We start from the raw sequence: 14,204 nt of genomic DNA on the forward strand, positions 1-14,204 counted from the left end.
AGGAAATAGAGATGGAATAATTTGGGGAAACACTGGGTTAAACAAAGTTGAGCTGGAAAATTGTTTCTGAGTGTGTGAATCCAGGGAAAGGGAGCTGCCCAGTGCATGAGTCCTGAAGTGGGGGTTTTCATCGCTCCCTGTAAGGAAGTTGACAGGGTAGATAATAATTTTCTCTGTCCCTATTAGTCAGAGAAAGGGCCTCTAACCTGGGCTTGTCTATTTAAATACTTCCTCCTGAAACAGTTCATCTGGGGAATGACACAAAGACAAAGGGAGAGATGAGATGACTTGCGGTGACCAGGCAGAGCCGCAGCCAGATCGTTTGGGCATTTTTCTGCCCCGACATCCTTGGTTTTCCAGCCTTTTTACCTCTTCTGGAGCTACTTCATATCTTCTCTCTGACTCTCTTTTCTCCCTAGAATAGGCAGTGTTAGTGTTGCTGTCTGTACCAAGAACATTGACTAATGCAAAATCGAAGCGAAGCTTTTTATCATCGCATTCTCAGAGCCTTTAATATGCTAGCTTGCATTGTGATTCTCCAAAAAGGACTCAAGAATGTGGCATTTTCTAAAAGCATTTGATCCAGAAGTTCTGCCTCCTCACCTCCCTTGTCTCTCCCTGTCCCCTCGATATCTTTTAGGGTTAGTCTTCCATAAAACACATTGGGGAAAATCTAATATAGTAAGTCACTGCTTAGCTAAATTGGGAAACATTCTTGGTGGTACAGAAAACTTCATTTAACCCAAAAAGGTGAATGATTTTCGTCCTGCTTATAATAAATCCAGGCTCTCATAATAGATTATTATGATGATGGGTTCATAGTGTATCTTTCTCCAGATGACTGTCAGTGGCCTCACATACACTGTCTCATACATGTCCTCTGTGCTGGCAAGGAGATCTTGGGACTATGGTGGATGCTTGTGGAGCAGTTTGTAGAAGCCAAAAGACATCTTATTTTTACCCGACCCATTACATCTGCTAATGACTTAGGTCAACTGGGTAAGCAATGTGGTCATTCAAAATTAATTTTGCTGTTCATTATAGCCAATTATTTTAACTGCTGGATCATTTGTATTTTTATACAATCTCCAGTCTTCCAGGAACATACAAAAGCTTAATGGGTTGTATAATGTGCAATCCCTGATCTATGATTAACATGCTGTTTAATGAGTTCAATTTTAAAAAAGCTTGAAACTTTAGGTCCCTGGCTTCCTCTACAAAGCCAGGCAGTGGAATGAAAAGTTTGCAACAGTAATGGGTTTTGAATGTTTTAAATGGAAGGTTGTGCTCGCATAAATGAGTTCCTCCTTGCACGCTGGGAGCGTACCACCCTTACATAGCCATCCCGAGATGTTACTGAACAAGGCAGCACTGGGGAGCATTTAGTAATGCCAAGTTTTGTTTTATAATTTAGGTATTCTGATTCAGTAGGTCCAGAGTGGGTGAGGCATGAGCTTTCCCAACAAATGTACCAGGAACTTCTGACACAGGGATTTGTAGTTCACATTTTTGCAAATCCCAGACTAAAAATTTTTTTTGAGTTTTTTTAAGTCTGCAAGGAACTGGCTTCCCCAGCTGGGGAAGTTGAAGGCCAAATAATTGTTCAGGGACACCTGAGCACTAACTAATTTCTCTCTGTGGAGTAGCATATAGGTTGGCTAAGCCTGAATTTGGTTGAAGAACCAGAAGAATTTGATATTTGTAAATATTCCATTAACGCAGGCACATAGATTGTTAGTGTAAATTGGTCTGGAATGGGAAGTTTGTTTGGAATCTTGGGTATGGAAGGCTGTGGTGTGGCAAAAATAGAGCTTTCCCAGTTCTGATAGATCTTACCTTCTGTAGATGCTGTCTCCAACAGCTGGCTGTGTCTCAGCTTTAGCAGTTCCAAGAGCCATGAGAAGCTGTACTGAGATACGCTGTTCCTGGTCCTGTCTGTGTGTCTGCCATGCTTCCAGTAATTTCCTGTATCCTTGGCTAAGTACACTGAGCACTTAGTCCAATGTGATCTATTGGTATACATGTGTGTTCCTGAGATGCTACGGAATAAAATGATGGACTGCCTTCATCTTCCTCTAGTTTCTGACAGGCCCCCCCCCCCCCCCCCGCTTGAAGTACCGGGTAAAGATGATGGTTGGGGATAGCATCGTTTATTCAATCTTCTAACAGCTTCTGAGTATTTGGCTTTGCTTCTTACTGGTAACTCAGGGCAGTGACTTAACTTTTGCAGATTTCTCAGCTGGAAAATAATCCAATAATAGTACTCCCTTGTTAGGACTGTTGGTAGGATTAAATGAGATAAAGCATGTAAAGTATTTAACACTCTTCCTAGCATATGGGGCTCAAAAAAATGTCAACTATCTCTCTTCCTCCTTTCCCTTTCTAACTCCTTCTCTCCTCACACCCCTCCCCTCTCTCTGACCCCTTCTCTTAAGTGACAGGCAGCTCTGTAATTTTTATTTATTTATTTATTTATTAGTTTCAAGAATATATTTTATTTAGCCCAATATATTGATCTTAACCCAAATGAATTTATCATTTCAAGCTTTAATTCATACAAAAAATTACAGATGAAATAGTTTACATTCTTTTTTTCATACCTAGTGTATTAGTTTCCTAGGGCTGCTGTAGCAAATTATGATAAACTGGGTGTTACAAAACAACAGAAATTTATGCTCTCACAGTACTGAAGGCCAGAAGTCAGAAATCAAGGTGTCAGTAGAGCCGGGCTCCCTCTGAAGGCTCTTGGGAAGAATCCCTCCGTGCCTCCTGCTGGCTTCCATGTTCTGGTTTGTGGCTGCATCACTGCAGTCTCTGCCTGCACCACCACACAGCCTTCCTCCTTCAGTGAGTGTCTCTACATCTCCCCATAGCCTTCTTGAAAGGACACCAGTCAATGGATTTATAACCCATCCTAATCCAGTAACCTCTCATCTTAACTCATTATATCTGCAAAGACCCTATTTCCAAATAAGGTCCCATTTTGAGGTTCCAAGTGGACATGAGTTTTAGGGGGATACTATTCAAGCCAGGACAATGTTGAATTCAGCTTTATCTAGTGGGTGAACTCAGTGACCATTCACTCATCTGATTTTTGGCTCCCTAGATTCTGTTGCTGTTGTCTGTTCTCCTCTTGTCTTTGTCCCTTTATTTTCATTTTTTGGGCCCAATGGTGTCACCACTTGTGGGCTCTCTCCTGATTATCTTTCATCTGTGAGAGACGGTTGTCACTTGGAGGTAGAGGGAAGGATTCGGGTGACACAAGTTCACAGAACTGGAAGATGGGCCCCAGACCTGTCATCCATTTCTTGGGCTCTGCATGTGGTACAGGCACAGCCCTCACTCACAATATGCACTCTGGGGAGTGGAGCGGGAGCATCCCCCACCCTGACTGCCTGTCTTCAGGCCCTGATGACAGCGGTCCTGAGTGAGGCAGCAGAATGACAGAGTCATCTCATGTGCACTCTGGAGCAAAAAAGTCACCCCAGATTCTGAGAGACTGGGCCTGGCTTTCTGTGTATGGCTTCTGGACTCTTGGCACTGCCCATGCCATCATCTGCCCCTGCACCTCCACAGGCTCATTCTGCCCTCGTCGCCTTTGTGTCAGAGGTTAGCCTCCCCTCCAAGAGCTGAAGAAAGGTGGTCAATAACTCTGGGTCCATGCCTCTTCACGCTCAGTCACATGCTGTCTTTCTGTCTGAAGGCGTGGGACTTCATCTCTCTGAGTCTCTGTTTCTTCATCTGTTCCCCTTACACAGAGCTGCTACGGGACACATACTCAGCTGCACCCCGAACCTCCTTAACAGTTTTGAAGGCTGGGAAGTTCTTAGTTCACGGAACACATCTGGTGATGTGACTCTACAGCAGTGCAGGGTGTCACATGGTGAGAATGGCAGGAGCAAGAGAGCTCTGTGATTTTTATTTAGGAAAGAAGCTTAGGTTATGCAATGAGGTTGGAAGATAAGGAGGAATGAACTAGGGGAAGTGTCTTAAGGTCGAGTTTTCCTAGTAGTTTTCCCTTGGATTATGTGTCTGTTTGGGATGGCTTAGGATGGGACATGGCACCATCCACAAGCCATCCCTTAGCACAAGCATGTACCATGCCAGGGGCCTTGGAAGATACAGAGATGATGGAGACACTCTCTTTCCTCAAGGATGTGGTGTAGGGAGACATTTGCAGACTGATTGGCTGCCCAATATATAAGGCAATGTATATTACTTATGTTAGAACAGAGGTACCCTTGGCTGTGGGAACACAGAGGAGGGAGCAATTAATACTTGGACAATGTTATGTCTATATTCAGAATCAGAAATAAAAAAAAGGATTTGCTTGTCTGCTAAAAATAGCAAAGCAGTCTTGTGTATATTGCACTAGGCAGATTATTAGGGAGAATATAAGCAAAGGCAATACTGTACATATCAAAGTGTATCTACAGGATCAGGAAGAAAGTGGTAGCAGGAAGGATCTGAAGAGCTTCTTTCTACAGCAGAGTTCTGATTTCACACACAAAGCCTTGTTAGGGCAGTTCTGCTCTCAAGCAGAACTAGTGGAGGTGAAGTTGAGAGATACCAGGGGAAACCAGTGTTTGCCTTTAGTTATAGGCAATAAATTGTGTGGGAATTGCCAATTTCAAAATATCTCCTCTCTACATGATTCAGTGTGAGTAAGACAGAATCATTGTTGTTGACTATAAAATCCATCTCCAAGACTCAAAAATCATTAATGTCCAATAATACTGATTTGTTTTCTGTTAAATCCTAGTCTTGCGGGTTCTATAAGTCTTTCCTGTGGCAGAAAACCCAATAATTTATTATCACTGAAGGTAAAAGTCTCAAAAATGTTTAGTTTGGTTTTGGTGTTATACACCTTTAGTCCATAAAATGCTAGTTTTGTCTCCATAATTCTTTACTGGAGAATTAATTAAGTTTCTTGTTTTTGTAATTTACAACATGACTCTGTTTTTGTTAGAGGTCTGGTGGGAATTTTCATTTCTTTTTGGTCTTCACTTTATAGGAACAGTTTCTAGGTTAAAAATTGCAGATGGAGAACCACAGGCCAAATGGTAACCAGTTCTTCTAACTTATTTGTTTTAAGGAAAATAAGATTGGCAGTATTAAAACCTGACAGAATTAAAAAAAAAAAAAATCTGCTCCCAGGAAGTTTTCATCTTAAAAATTTGTGTGGATTGTCAGACACTAATCTCACATCTCAAAGTATTCTTTATTGAACAGTAAACACTGTGTTGTCCAGCCATGAAAAAATCCCATGATATAAACTTATTTACTGGAGAAGGCTCACGGAACATGTGAGTATGAAATTCTTTTGAGAGAACCAGAAGAAAATTGTATTTTTAATGGACTCAAAATACAAAAATAGAATACAAGCTCATTAGTTTAAGAGAACACCTCAATTTGGACATAAAGTGTGAGTCTGTTTTAATTTAGGGGATTTTGAAGAGGACAGATGCAGAAGTTTCTTTGAGACAGATCCTGTTGGTGTCTGTTTTGACCGGTGAGGCATACTCCGTCTAACCCCGGTGGGTTCCAGGTTGCTGATTTCTTTCCGTCTATGCACTTGGAAATTAGGAGTATTATTTGAGAGAATAGCATGTTTGGAAAACAGAAGAGGTTAAATTAGATGGAGCCAATGACACACCTTTAATGTGTTGTGAGTAATGATAAATGTCATTAGAGAGACCAGTCTTGGCTCTCTCAGTCAAGCCCCTTAATGCGATTCTTTTGTGCAGATCCCCCAGCTTGTCCTGTTTGTACTATAGACCGCCTTCTTCCCTACTGGACGCCTGACAGAAGGGGAACCCAGCCACCTACTGGGCTGAGACAATCAGATCATCTCTCTTAAGAGGGACCTGGCATAGAGAGTTGCTGGCGTTGAACTGAGTGGTTTTGCAGCATCGGAGCTACAAGAGGCGCATGTCTACACAACATTCTGAAGTCATGGGCGGGGAGCCAAGGAGCCATGAGGAAACAGAGAAAGGTGGATGCAGGGAGGCCCCCAGGAATGAAACTGTCCTGGATGAAAAAACTAACTTTGCAATCTCCAGGGAGATGCTGTGATGGTCTTGGTCCCTGACTTCACCCTTCCGGTTCTGAGGACACCTTGCCAGCATTTCACTTGCTGCCCCTGGATTTTGTGCATGCCCCTGTATCTTTCCCAACACCCCTGCTAGGCATTTGCGTGGTGTGTCTATCTTTCTGCTATTAACAACTATAAAAGCCTGACCAAGACAGAGAAGGGGTTCACAGTGCTGTGGCTTTTCCTTTTAAAACATACTGTTTCATACATATTCATGACACTTATAACAGCTATTCGCAGCAGTTGAATATGAAAGTGGTGTTGGCTTGACTCAACCAATGACCTTTGAATGTAGTTTGCCAAAAGAAATCAGGCCATCTGCCTTAATCGTGAAGTGTTAAGACCCAGTCTATTGTGTCAATGAGCCTGCGGTGGCTCTGTTGAGAGTGACAAAAGTAACACCTGAAACGACGAGGGAACAATTTGTGGCAGGGATAATAACATGCTACGTCATGTGGTACTGACGTGTGCATTAGATCAGAGGAGGGGAGGTCAGCACAGACTGGAGCTGCAGGAAAGGAGGGCTTGGTCTCTTGAATGGTCAGTGGAGCTGGAGTTGGTGTATCAGCAAGTAGAAATGAGCTGTGTGTGTGTGTGCGTGCGTGCGTGTGTGTGTGTGTGTGTGTGTGCTGAATGTCTCTGCAGGTAAACCCTCACCTCACCCGGAGCCTCTGGCTCACCTGGGCAGACAAGACATACAGAGATGAACATGCATCAGAGATGGACTATAAGACAAGACATGGCCAAGAGTCAAAGAAATGTCCCAAAAAGTAGTTCAGAGAAGGAAGAGTTCTTTATGACCTGGAGGAAGTTAGTTGGACCACCAGGAACAGCAGGAACATACTGAGAAACGCTGGGCATGGGGGTGGTTTGGAAATGAAGCTGATGAAGCTCGTGGGCCCGATGATGGGCAGTGTGAACCTAGGCTTGTACTGAGGGACAAGAGGGGCTTTCACACTTTTTTTGGGGGTGGGGGAGGTGTTTTCTTTCTTTTCTTTTTTAAAAAAATATAAGTGGAAGCTCAGTGAATACAATAGATGGAACAGATTAGTTCAGGGTAATGGGGAGGAGTGGGTCTGGGACCCACCTCTCAAATTCTGTATCCCCCACCCTACCCCCGAGGCTTGTCCACAGTACCTGGGTGCTTCTCTAGAAGCTTCCTGAAAAGCCAGAGTGGTAGGAAGCAGGCAGCCGTCATGGAGTATGGAATGGTGGATAAGCCGGTGTCCAGCTTTACTGGAAGCTTGTTGCAGGGTGAACTGGAACAGGGAGAAAGTAAGAAAAGAACAGAACAGGTGGCTGAAGGAATTCAGGTAGGAGGTGCTGAGGGCCTGGGAGTGGAGTGGGAGTCGGGGTGGGAGGGAGAGGAGAGAGTCACCTGTCCTGCTCCCGTGTCTGTCCAAATTGATCAGCGTACCTCCTTCTGCCCCTTGACTTTCATTTCCAGCACGGGTGCTCATGACCTATTTTGAAATATGAAGTGAGGAGTTTTTAACACTATCCTAAGCTGCAGTCCTTATGACAGGAATAAAGAAACATTAACAGATGAGCAATGCAAGTGCTTCATTCTCAGGGTCCGACTCCCAGGTCCTCCTTCTGGAAGCGTGCCTGTCTTTCCTCTTCCAGATGTAAGCCACCTTTTATGTGTTTCTGACATTTTGCAGTTTCCTGCTCAGGAAGAAAGTGTGCTTCCCAAGGGGTTATATTAAATTGAGTTGATTGTCAGGCAGCATTGAAGAGTTACAACAAAAAAGAAAGCAGGCCGTATTCATTTCTTCAGCTCTTTATGTTCACAAACATTTTTCTCTCCTGCTTTCAAATTGTCTGGTTCTGTTTGGTCAGCCCAGCTTCCTATGCTGAAACACTGAGCTACCTGGCGAGTGGGGAGGTTACAATGACACAGCCCTACAGGGGGACACCGATGGACTCACCCATCCATCAGCGTCTATCTTCTTCATTAACCAAGCTGAGCTGATTGAAATATCTTAGCAACCAATCCACATTTGCCTGTATTGAAGTAATTTGGTGAATGGGAAAATAACCTCGGTCCTTAATGAAAGACTAATATGTGAGTCTCAGGCAGTAAGTTCCTAAATGGTCAGATTTACCTTGTAGTTAAGAACCTAGCTAAGGAAATCCACATGCTAAAGAGCAGAAAATGACAAACACATGCACACAAATGCCTCACCATTCAAGATGGCCATTATTTGCCCCTCAAAGTTCAAAATTCCCTTATGGAATTAAATGGAGAAAACCACTAACTGGACCAAATACTTCTAAGTAAACATTCTGAAGCACAATTCTGATTGCGCTGTTCCTTTGCTCAAAAACGGCCCAAGAATAAATTCAGGTCTCTCTGTGTCTTGGCTTAGGTCTGCCTTGCTTGCTGTGTCCCCACCTATTGCTTCAGGCACCTGCAGAAGTTTCTCAACCAACGCCCCTCGATCCCACCTGTTTGCCTTTGTCTTGCTTTTGCAAGACGCTGGAATGCCCCTGCTGCCATGCTGCCTGAATTCTGTCAAAACTCCCTGGCCTGCTTTACGTGTCACTGTTTCCTTTTGTGACAATTTTCCTCCGGTATCCCTGGAACAGGTGCTCTCCTTTTGCCCTCCTTCAGAATTTTGAGCTGTACTTATAGGACATTTCCTTTTTTCCTTCTTTTTTTAGATATTGGATGCACTACTTATAGAGTCTAGTAAAGTAGAGATTTGATAAATAGTGGGGGAAAGTGGGCTTTGGGACCAGGCTGATCTGAATTCAAATTCCAGCTCCACCACTTCGAATCTGGGCTTAGGCAACTCTGTTCCTGCTCTGTGCCTCTATGTCATCTGTTAAACGGGGATCACATTACCTACTTCCCAGGATGACTGAGAGGGTGCAAGAGATCGGGAACGTGAGGTCCAAGCTTGGCACCTGACTTCTAGAAGAATGTTAGTCCACTTCCTTTTCTATATTCCACATCGTTTAGTGCAGTTCCCTGCAGTGGCGAGGTATTCAGTAACAATTTCCAAATTGTATTACATTGAATAAGGTATTAGTTTTGGGATTTTGCCAGCCACGTTAACTTCTTTCAGACCTGTTGGTACCACTTCGTGCATCTCAATAATAATTTGCAAAAAAATCCAGAAAGTAAAACACTATGTTGTACATGTTTTTTTTTTTTTTTTGGTGAGACAGAGGTCCATTTATTGGGTACAGCAGCCAAACAGAAAACATGATGAAGCCATTTTTTCTTGCATCCTCCTGCCTCAGTCCTAGAGATTGGGCTCTCTTCTGCTGGCTTATGAGCCTCCTTGATGGTGAAACCACGAATGGTGTGCCAGACCCACTGTTGTTAGAGCCAGAAGACATGGAGAGCAGCCTCCGGTCTGTGTGTGGCCACAGAGGCGATGAAAGGCTCCTGCCTCGGTAACTCTGGCTTCCTGACATGGTTCAGCCGCTTACGAAGTGCTCTTCCTCAAACCCTAACACGTCCTCTCTCAAGTACCTAAGCCCAGACAGTGTAAAGCGCCTGACCCACATCTGGAGAACAACTTTTCTCAAAAGGTTCTGACATGCCATTGTTAGCTGTCTCCATACTTAGGCTTTAGAATCATAAATTCACACTTGTCTTGAATAGGTTTTCTGATTTTAAAAAGTAATACTTGCTCATTGCAGATAATTTGAAAAGTACAGAAAAGCACAATGGCAGACCTAAATGTTAACAGAATTTTTATTTACAAAAATGGTTACATATTATAAATACTGTTTGGTTAAATATATTAGTATCTAAACAATTTCTTATGTTCATCTTCCTCATGTCAGTAATTTTTCTTCTATAACACCAAGTTAATAGCTGTCTAGTATTTCTTCATATGAAGGTTCAAATTCCCTAGAGCTGGACATTTTAAATAATGCCAAAATAAATTTCCTTTTACATATTCTCCTTGGGTAAATTCCTAGAAAAAGGATTGCTAGATAGGAGGTATGTGTAATTGTCAACAAACTGCAACTTTTATACCAGTTTTCTCTCTCTTATTATTTGATACTTAGGTTATTTCCAGTTTGTTGCTATTGTAAGTTATGCTGTGATGAACATCCCCGAACATGATTTTTTTGCACATTTATTGTTTTCTTAGGTTAAAATCTTTAGAAATATAATTTCAGTATCAAACATATAAGCATTTTTGAAGCTTTTCATCCAAATTGCCAAATTTTCTTCTAAATAGGTTGTTCACTCTCACATCCAGTTATTAGAATGCCATTTATTTCTCAGGATGCTTACAAGCATGTAACTTATGATTTGAAAAAAACAATCTTTGCTAACGAGATAATCCAAGAATAGCAGTTCAGTATTTTGATTTGTATTTCTTTGACTGTTAATGAAATCGAACATAAATTTATGTTTGTTTTTAGCCTTAAGATTTATTAATATAGTAATAGCTCAGCTTTGCAAATAGTTTTTATAAAAGAAATTTGAGAATTAGACCACAAAGTTTCTATTTTGGCTGAGTAAATTACCACTTGATTGTTACCACTAATCAAGAACTATTTACTGAGCACTGACTACCTGCAGGACCCCATGACAGCCACAGAGAGGATGCAGCAAGTGAGAAAAGGTGAGTTCTTGTCTCCAAGAAATTAATCTGCTGCAAAGAAATGACAGATACACACAGAAAGAAAATTAAAAGTGGGAAACCTTGTATATTTTATTTATTTAACATTTATAATATCTAAAAGAACATTTGGTAATATAAAAGGATCTGAGACTACTAACAACAAACGGCATATAGACCCAATAAAACCATTAAGACAGTGATTAAAGAATGGAATTTACCTTGAGCTTAAAAAAAAAAGCTACTAATTAACAACACGTAAAACTTAACTCCATGCTTCTTAGCAGCCAGAGGGAAATGCAAAGGGTCATGTAGCAGTCATTAGCTACTGGAAGGCTGTGTGCAAGTTTGTTAGAAAGGATAAAATCGTTCTAGTACTGTACTCACAAAAGAGTTCTCACATAAGTCTTTCTATAAGGAGCGTTGAACCACATAATGAACAGTGTCTTTAATAAATTTTTTTTGAAAATTCAGAGTCTCCATATGACCATTTTTTATAATAACTTACACACAAAACTATGAGGCTGTAGCGTTACACAGTAGTCAGTATTTCTTAGGGAAATTAGGTCTATGCTTTTTTTGATCATCTGATTTAGTACAGGGGTAGAACCTTGAGAACACAGAGTCAAATGACTAGCATATATCTTTGAACAACTGATTTAAAAATCATTTATTTCAACTTGTATTTTGACAGGCAGTGTACCATTGATTGAAGATGATTAATGACGAAAACATGGGATCACTAATGCCCACAGCCCAAAGTATACGCATTCGGTTATTGACCAAAATTAGTTTTCTGTGTTTCATTTATTCATTTGTGCATTCAATAAATGTTTAGTAAGTACAAGATACTGAGCTAGGGACTGCTGTACAGGAGACCATAATTTGTTTGGGAGGAGACAAACAAATAGTTAAAACATAATGTGGCAGAAATATTATAGCAAATGTAATAGGCAAAGGTCACAACATCCACAAAAGCACAGAAGCATAAAAGTACAAGGAGTGTCAGAAAAAAGATAAGGAGCAGGTGATAGGGAGTGGAGAATGTGGGGTTTGCTAGGCCACTAGGGTGGGCTCTATCCTGTAGACCTGTGCTATCCAATATGGTAGCCACTAGTCATATGAGATTATTTATATTTAAATTAATTAGAATTAAATATAATTAAAATTCATTTCCTCAGCTGCAGTAGCCACATTTCAAATGCTGAAAAGCCACATATGGCTAGTGGCAACCACACTGCAGAGCATGGATATAGACATTTCTATCATCGCAGGAAGTTCTGTTGGACAGTGCTGCTACAAATAGGGGAGTGATGTGACCAGACTGGTGTCTTAGAAACAGATTGAATTGGAAAAGGCAGTGAGAGTCAAGTTGAGAGAAGATGAGTGACAGTGGTAAAGGAGAAATGGGTCCCATCTAAGACATTTAGAAGGTAGAAGCAACAGTACTTATGACCAATTACATGGATGGAAGGTGGGAGGAGTTAAAAGAGCAGTGATATTTCATGGCTGGGTGGAGAGTAATAAATGCTACAACTTGTGCAAACAGGGAACAGAGCAGAGGGTCTGTAGGAAAAAACAAGTTCATGTGTTGGACATGTTGCAGTTGAGGTCCCTATGGGATCTCCATGTGAACAGGAGTCTAATGCTCAAAAAAGAGGACAGATCTTGCAGAGACATGAGAATCTTCAGTGTATAAATAAGTTGATAATATAAAATAATAATAGCTCCGTGGATATATGACTCACTATGTGCCAGGCACTGTTCCGAGTGCTTCACATATAGTTTAGTTCATGTAATCTTCCTTATAACTGCATGACATAGGATTTACTAGTATCAATCCCATTCTATAGTAAGAGGAAACTGAGGCACAAGGAGGTTCTATAATGCACTCATGTTCACACTAGTAATTGATAAAACTGGGATTTGGACTCACACATGGTTACTTAGCCAAAAATATGTCCACAGAAGATGGTGTGACAGGCCACAGAGGAAAGTGGATTCAAATATTTATGTGAAAAATTCCACAAAATTCTAAATTTAAGTCACATTTAACTACATGGCCAAAATAACTTTTACAGGAAAAAATAAAGTAGAATAATTTGGAACTGATTAGAAAATTTAGAACACATGATTGCTACTTATATAGTATTGGGTGAAGCCATGGAAGTCAATGTGTTTGCCAGGGAAAGAGGTGAGAATGGGCAAGAAAGAGGGTTCAGAATAGAGTCCTGGAGAACACCGATGTTCAGTGGGGTGGTGGTGATGAAGGTCAAGGAGTCAGCAAATGAGACCGTGAACTAGAAGGAAGTGACATGCCCGAAGCCAAAGGAAGACAACATCCAGCAGAGAGGAGGTGGTCAGTGGGAAGAGTCCAGATAGAGTGAAGCCTGAAAAAGTCTCCAGTGACCCCCAAGAAGGAGTTTATTGTTGGCTTTGGTCAGAGCAGTTTCCATGGCACAGAGGATACTGGAGCCAGAGGACAGTAGAAGGAGAAACGCATGGAAAGTGAAGGGTGTACACAAGACTTCCAGAAACACGGGGGCGAGAAGAAGGATGGGGGTTTGGCACAGATAGTCTTAAATGTTAGATGTGTGGCTGGAAAAGGGCCACTCCATTTCTCTGAGGAAATAGGCCACTGGAATTCCTGTAGACTACTCTGCAGGTTTTCTCAAAACACAGCTTCATAGCAGCTCAGAGGTTGAAACAAGGACTTCATTAAAACAATGGATTCTTGAGCTTTAATGGAGGTCCAGGCAATATAAAATTACTAAATATTCTATATTCATGCTTTAACTTGTGAGAAATGACTAAGGGAGATCCATAATGTGTGAATTTGTTATTTTTATTTTTTTAATTTAATTTTATTTTGTCGATATACAATGTGGTTGATTATTGTGGCCAATTACCGAAACCTTCCTCCCTCCTCCCTCTGCACCCTCCCTCCCAACAATGTCCTTTCTGTTTGCTTGTCGTATCAACTTCAAGGAATTGCAATTGTTATGTCTTCTCCCCCCCCCCCGCTTCCCGCTATTTTTTTTTTCTGTGTGTGTGTGAATTTATTTATTTATTTTTAGCTCCCACCAATAAGTGAGAACATGTGATATTTCTCTTTCTGTGCCTGACTTGTTTCACTTAATATAATTCTCTCTAGGTCCATCCATGTCGTTGCAAATGGCAGTATTTCATTCCTTTTTATAGCTGAGCAGTATTCCATTGTGTAGATGTACCACATTTTCCATATCCACTCATCTGATGATGGACATTTGGGCTGGTTCCAACTCTTGGCTATTGTAAAGAGTGCTGCGATGAACATTGGGGAACAGGTATACCTTCAATTTGATGATTTCCATTCTTCTGGGTATATTTCCAGCAGTGGGATAGCTGGGTCGTATGGTAGATCTATCTGCAATTGTTTGAGGAACCTCCATACCATATTCCATAGAGATTGCACCAATTTACACTCCCACCAACAATGTATGAGAGTTCCTTTTCCTCCGCAACCTCACCAGCAT

Source organism: Cynocephalus volans, chromosome 7 (assembly GCF_027409185.1).
Source record: "Cynocephalus volans isolate mCynVol1 chromosome 7, mCynVol1.pri, whole genome shotgun sequence".
Taxonomy (NCBI): Eukaryota; Metazoa; Chordata; class Mammalia; order Dermoptera; family Cynocephalidae; genus Cynocephalus; species Cynocephalus volans.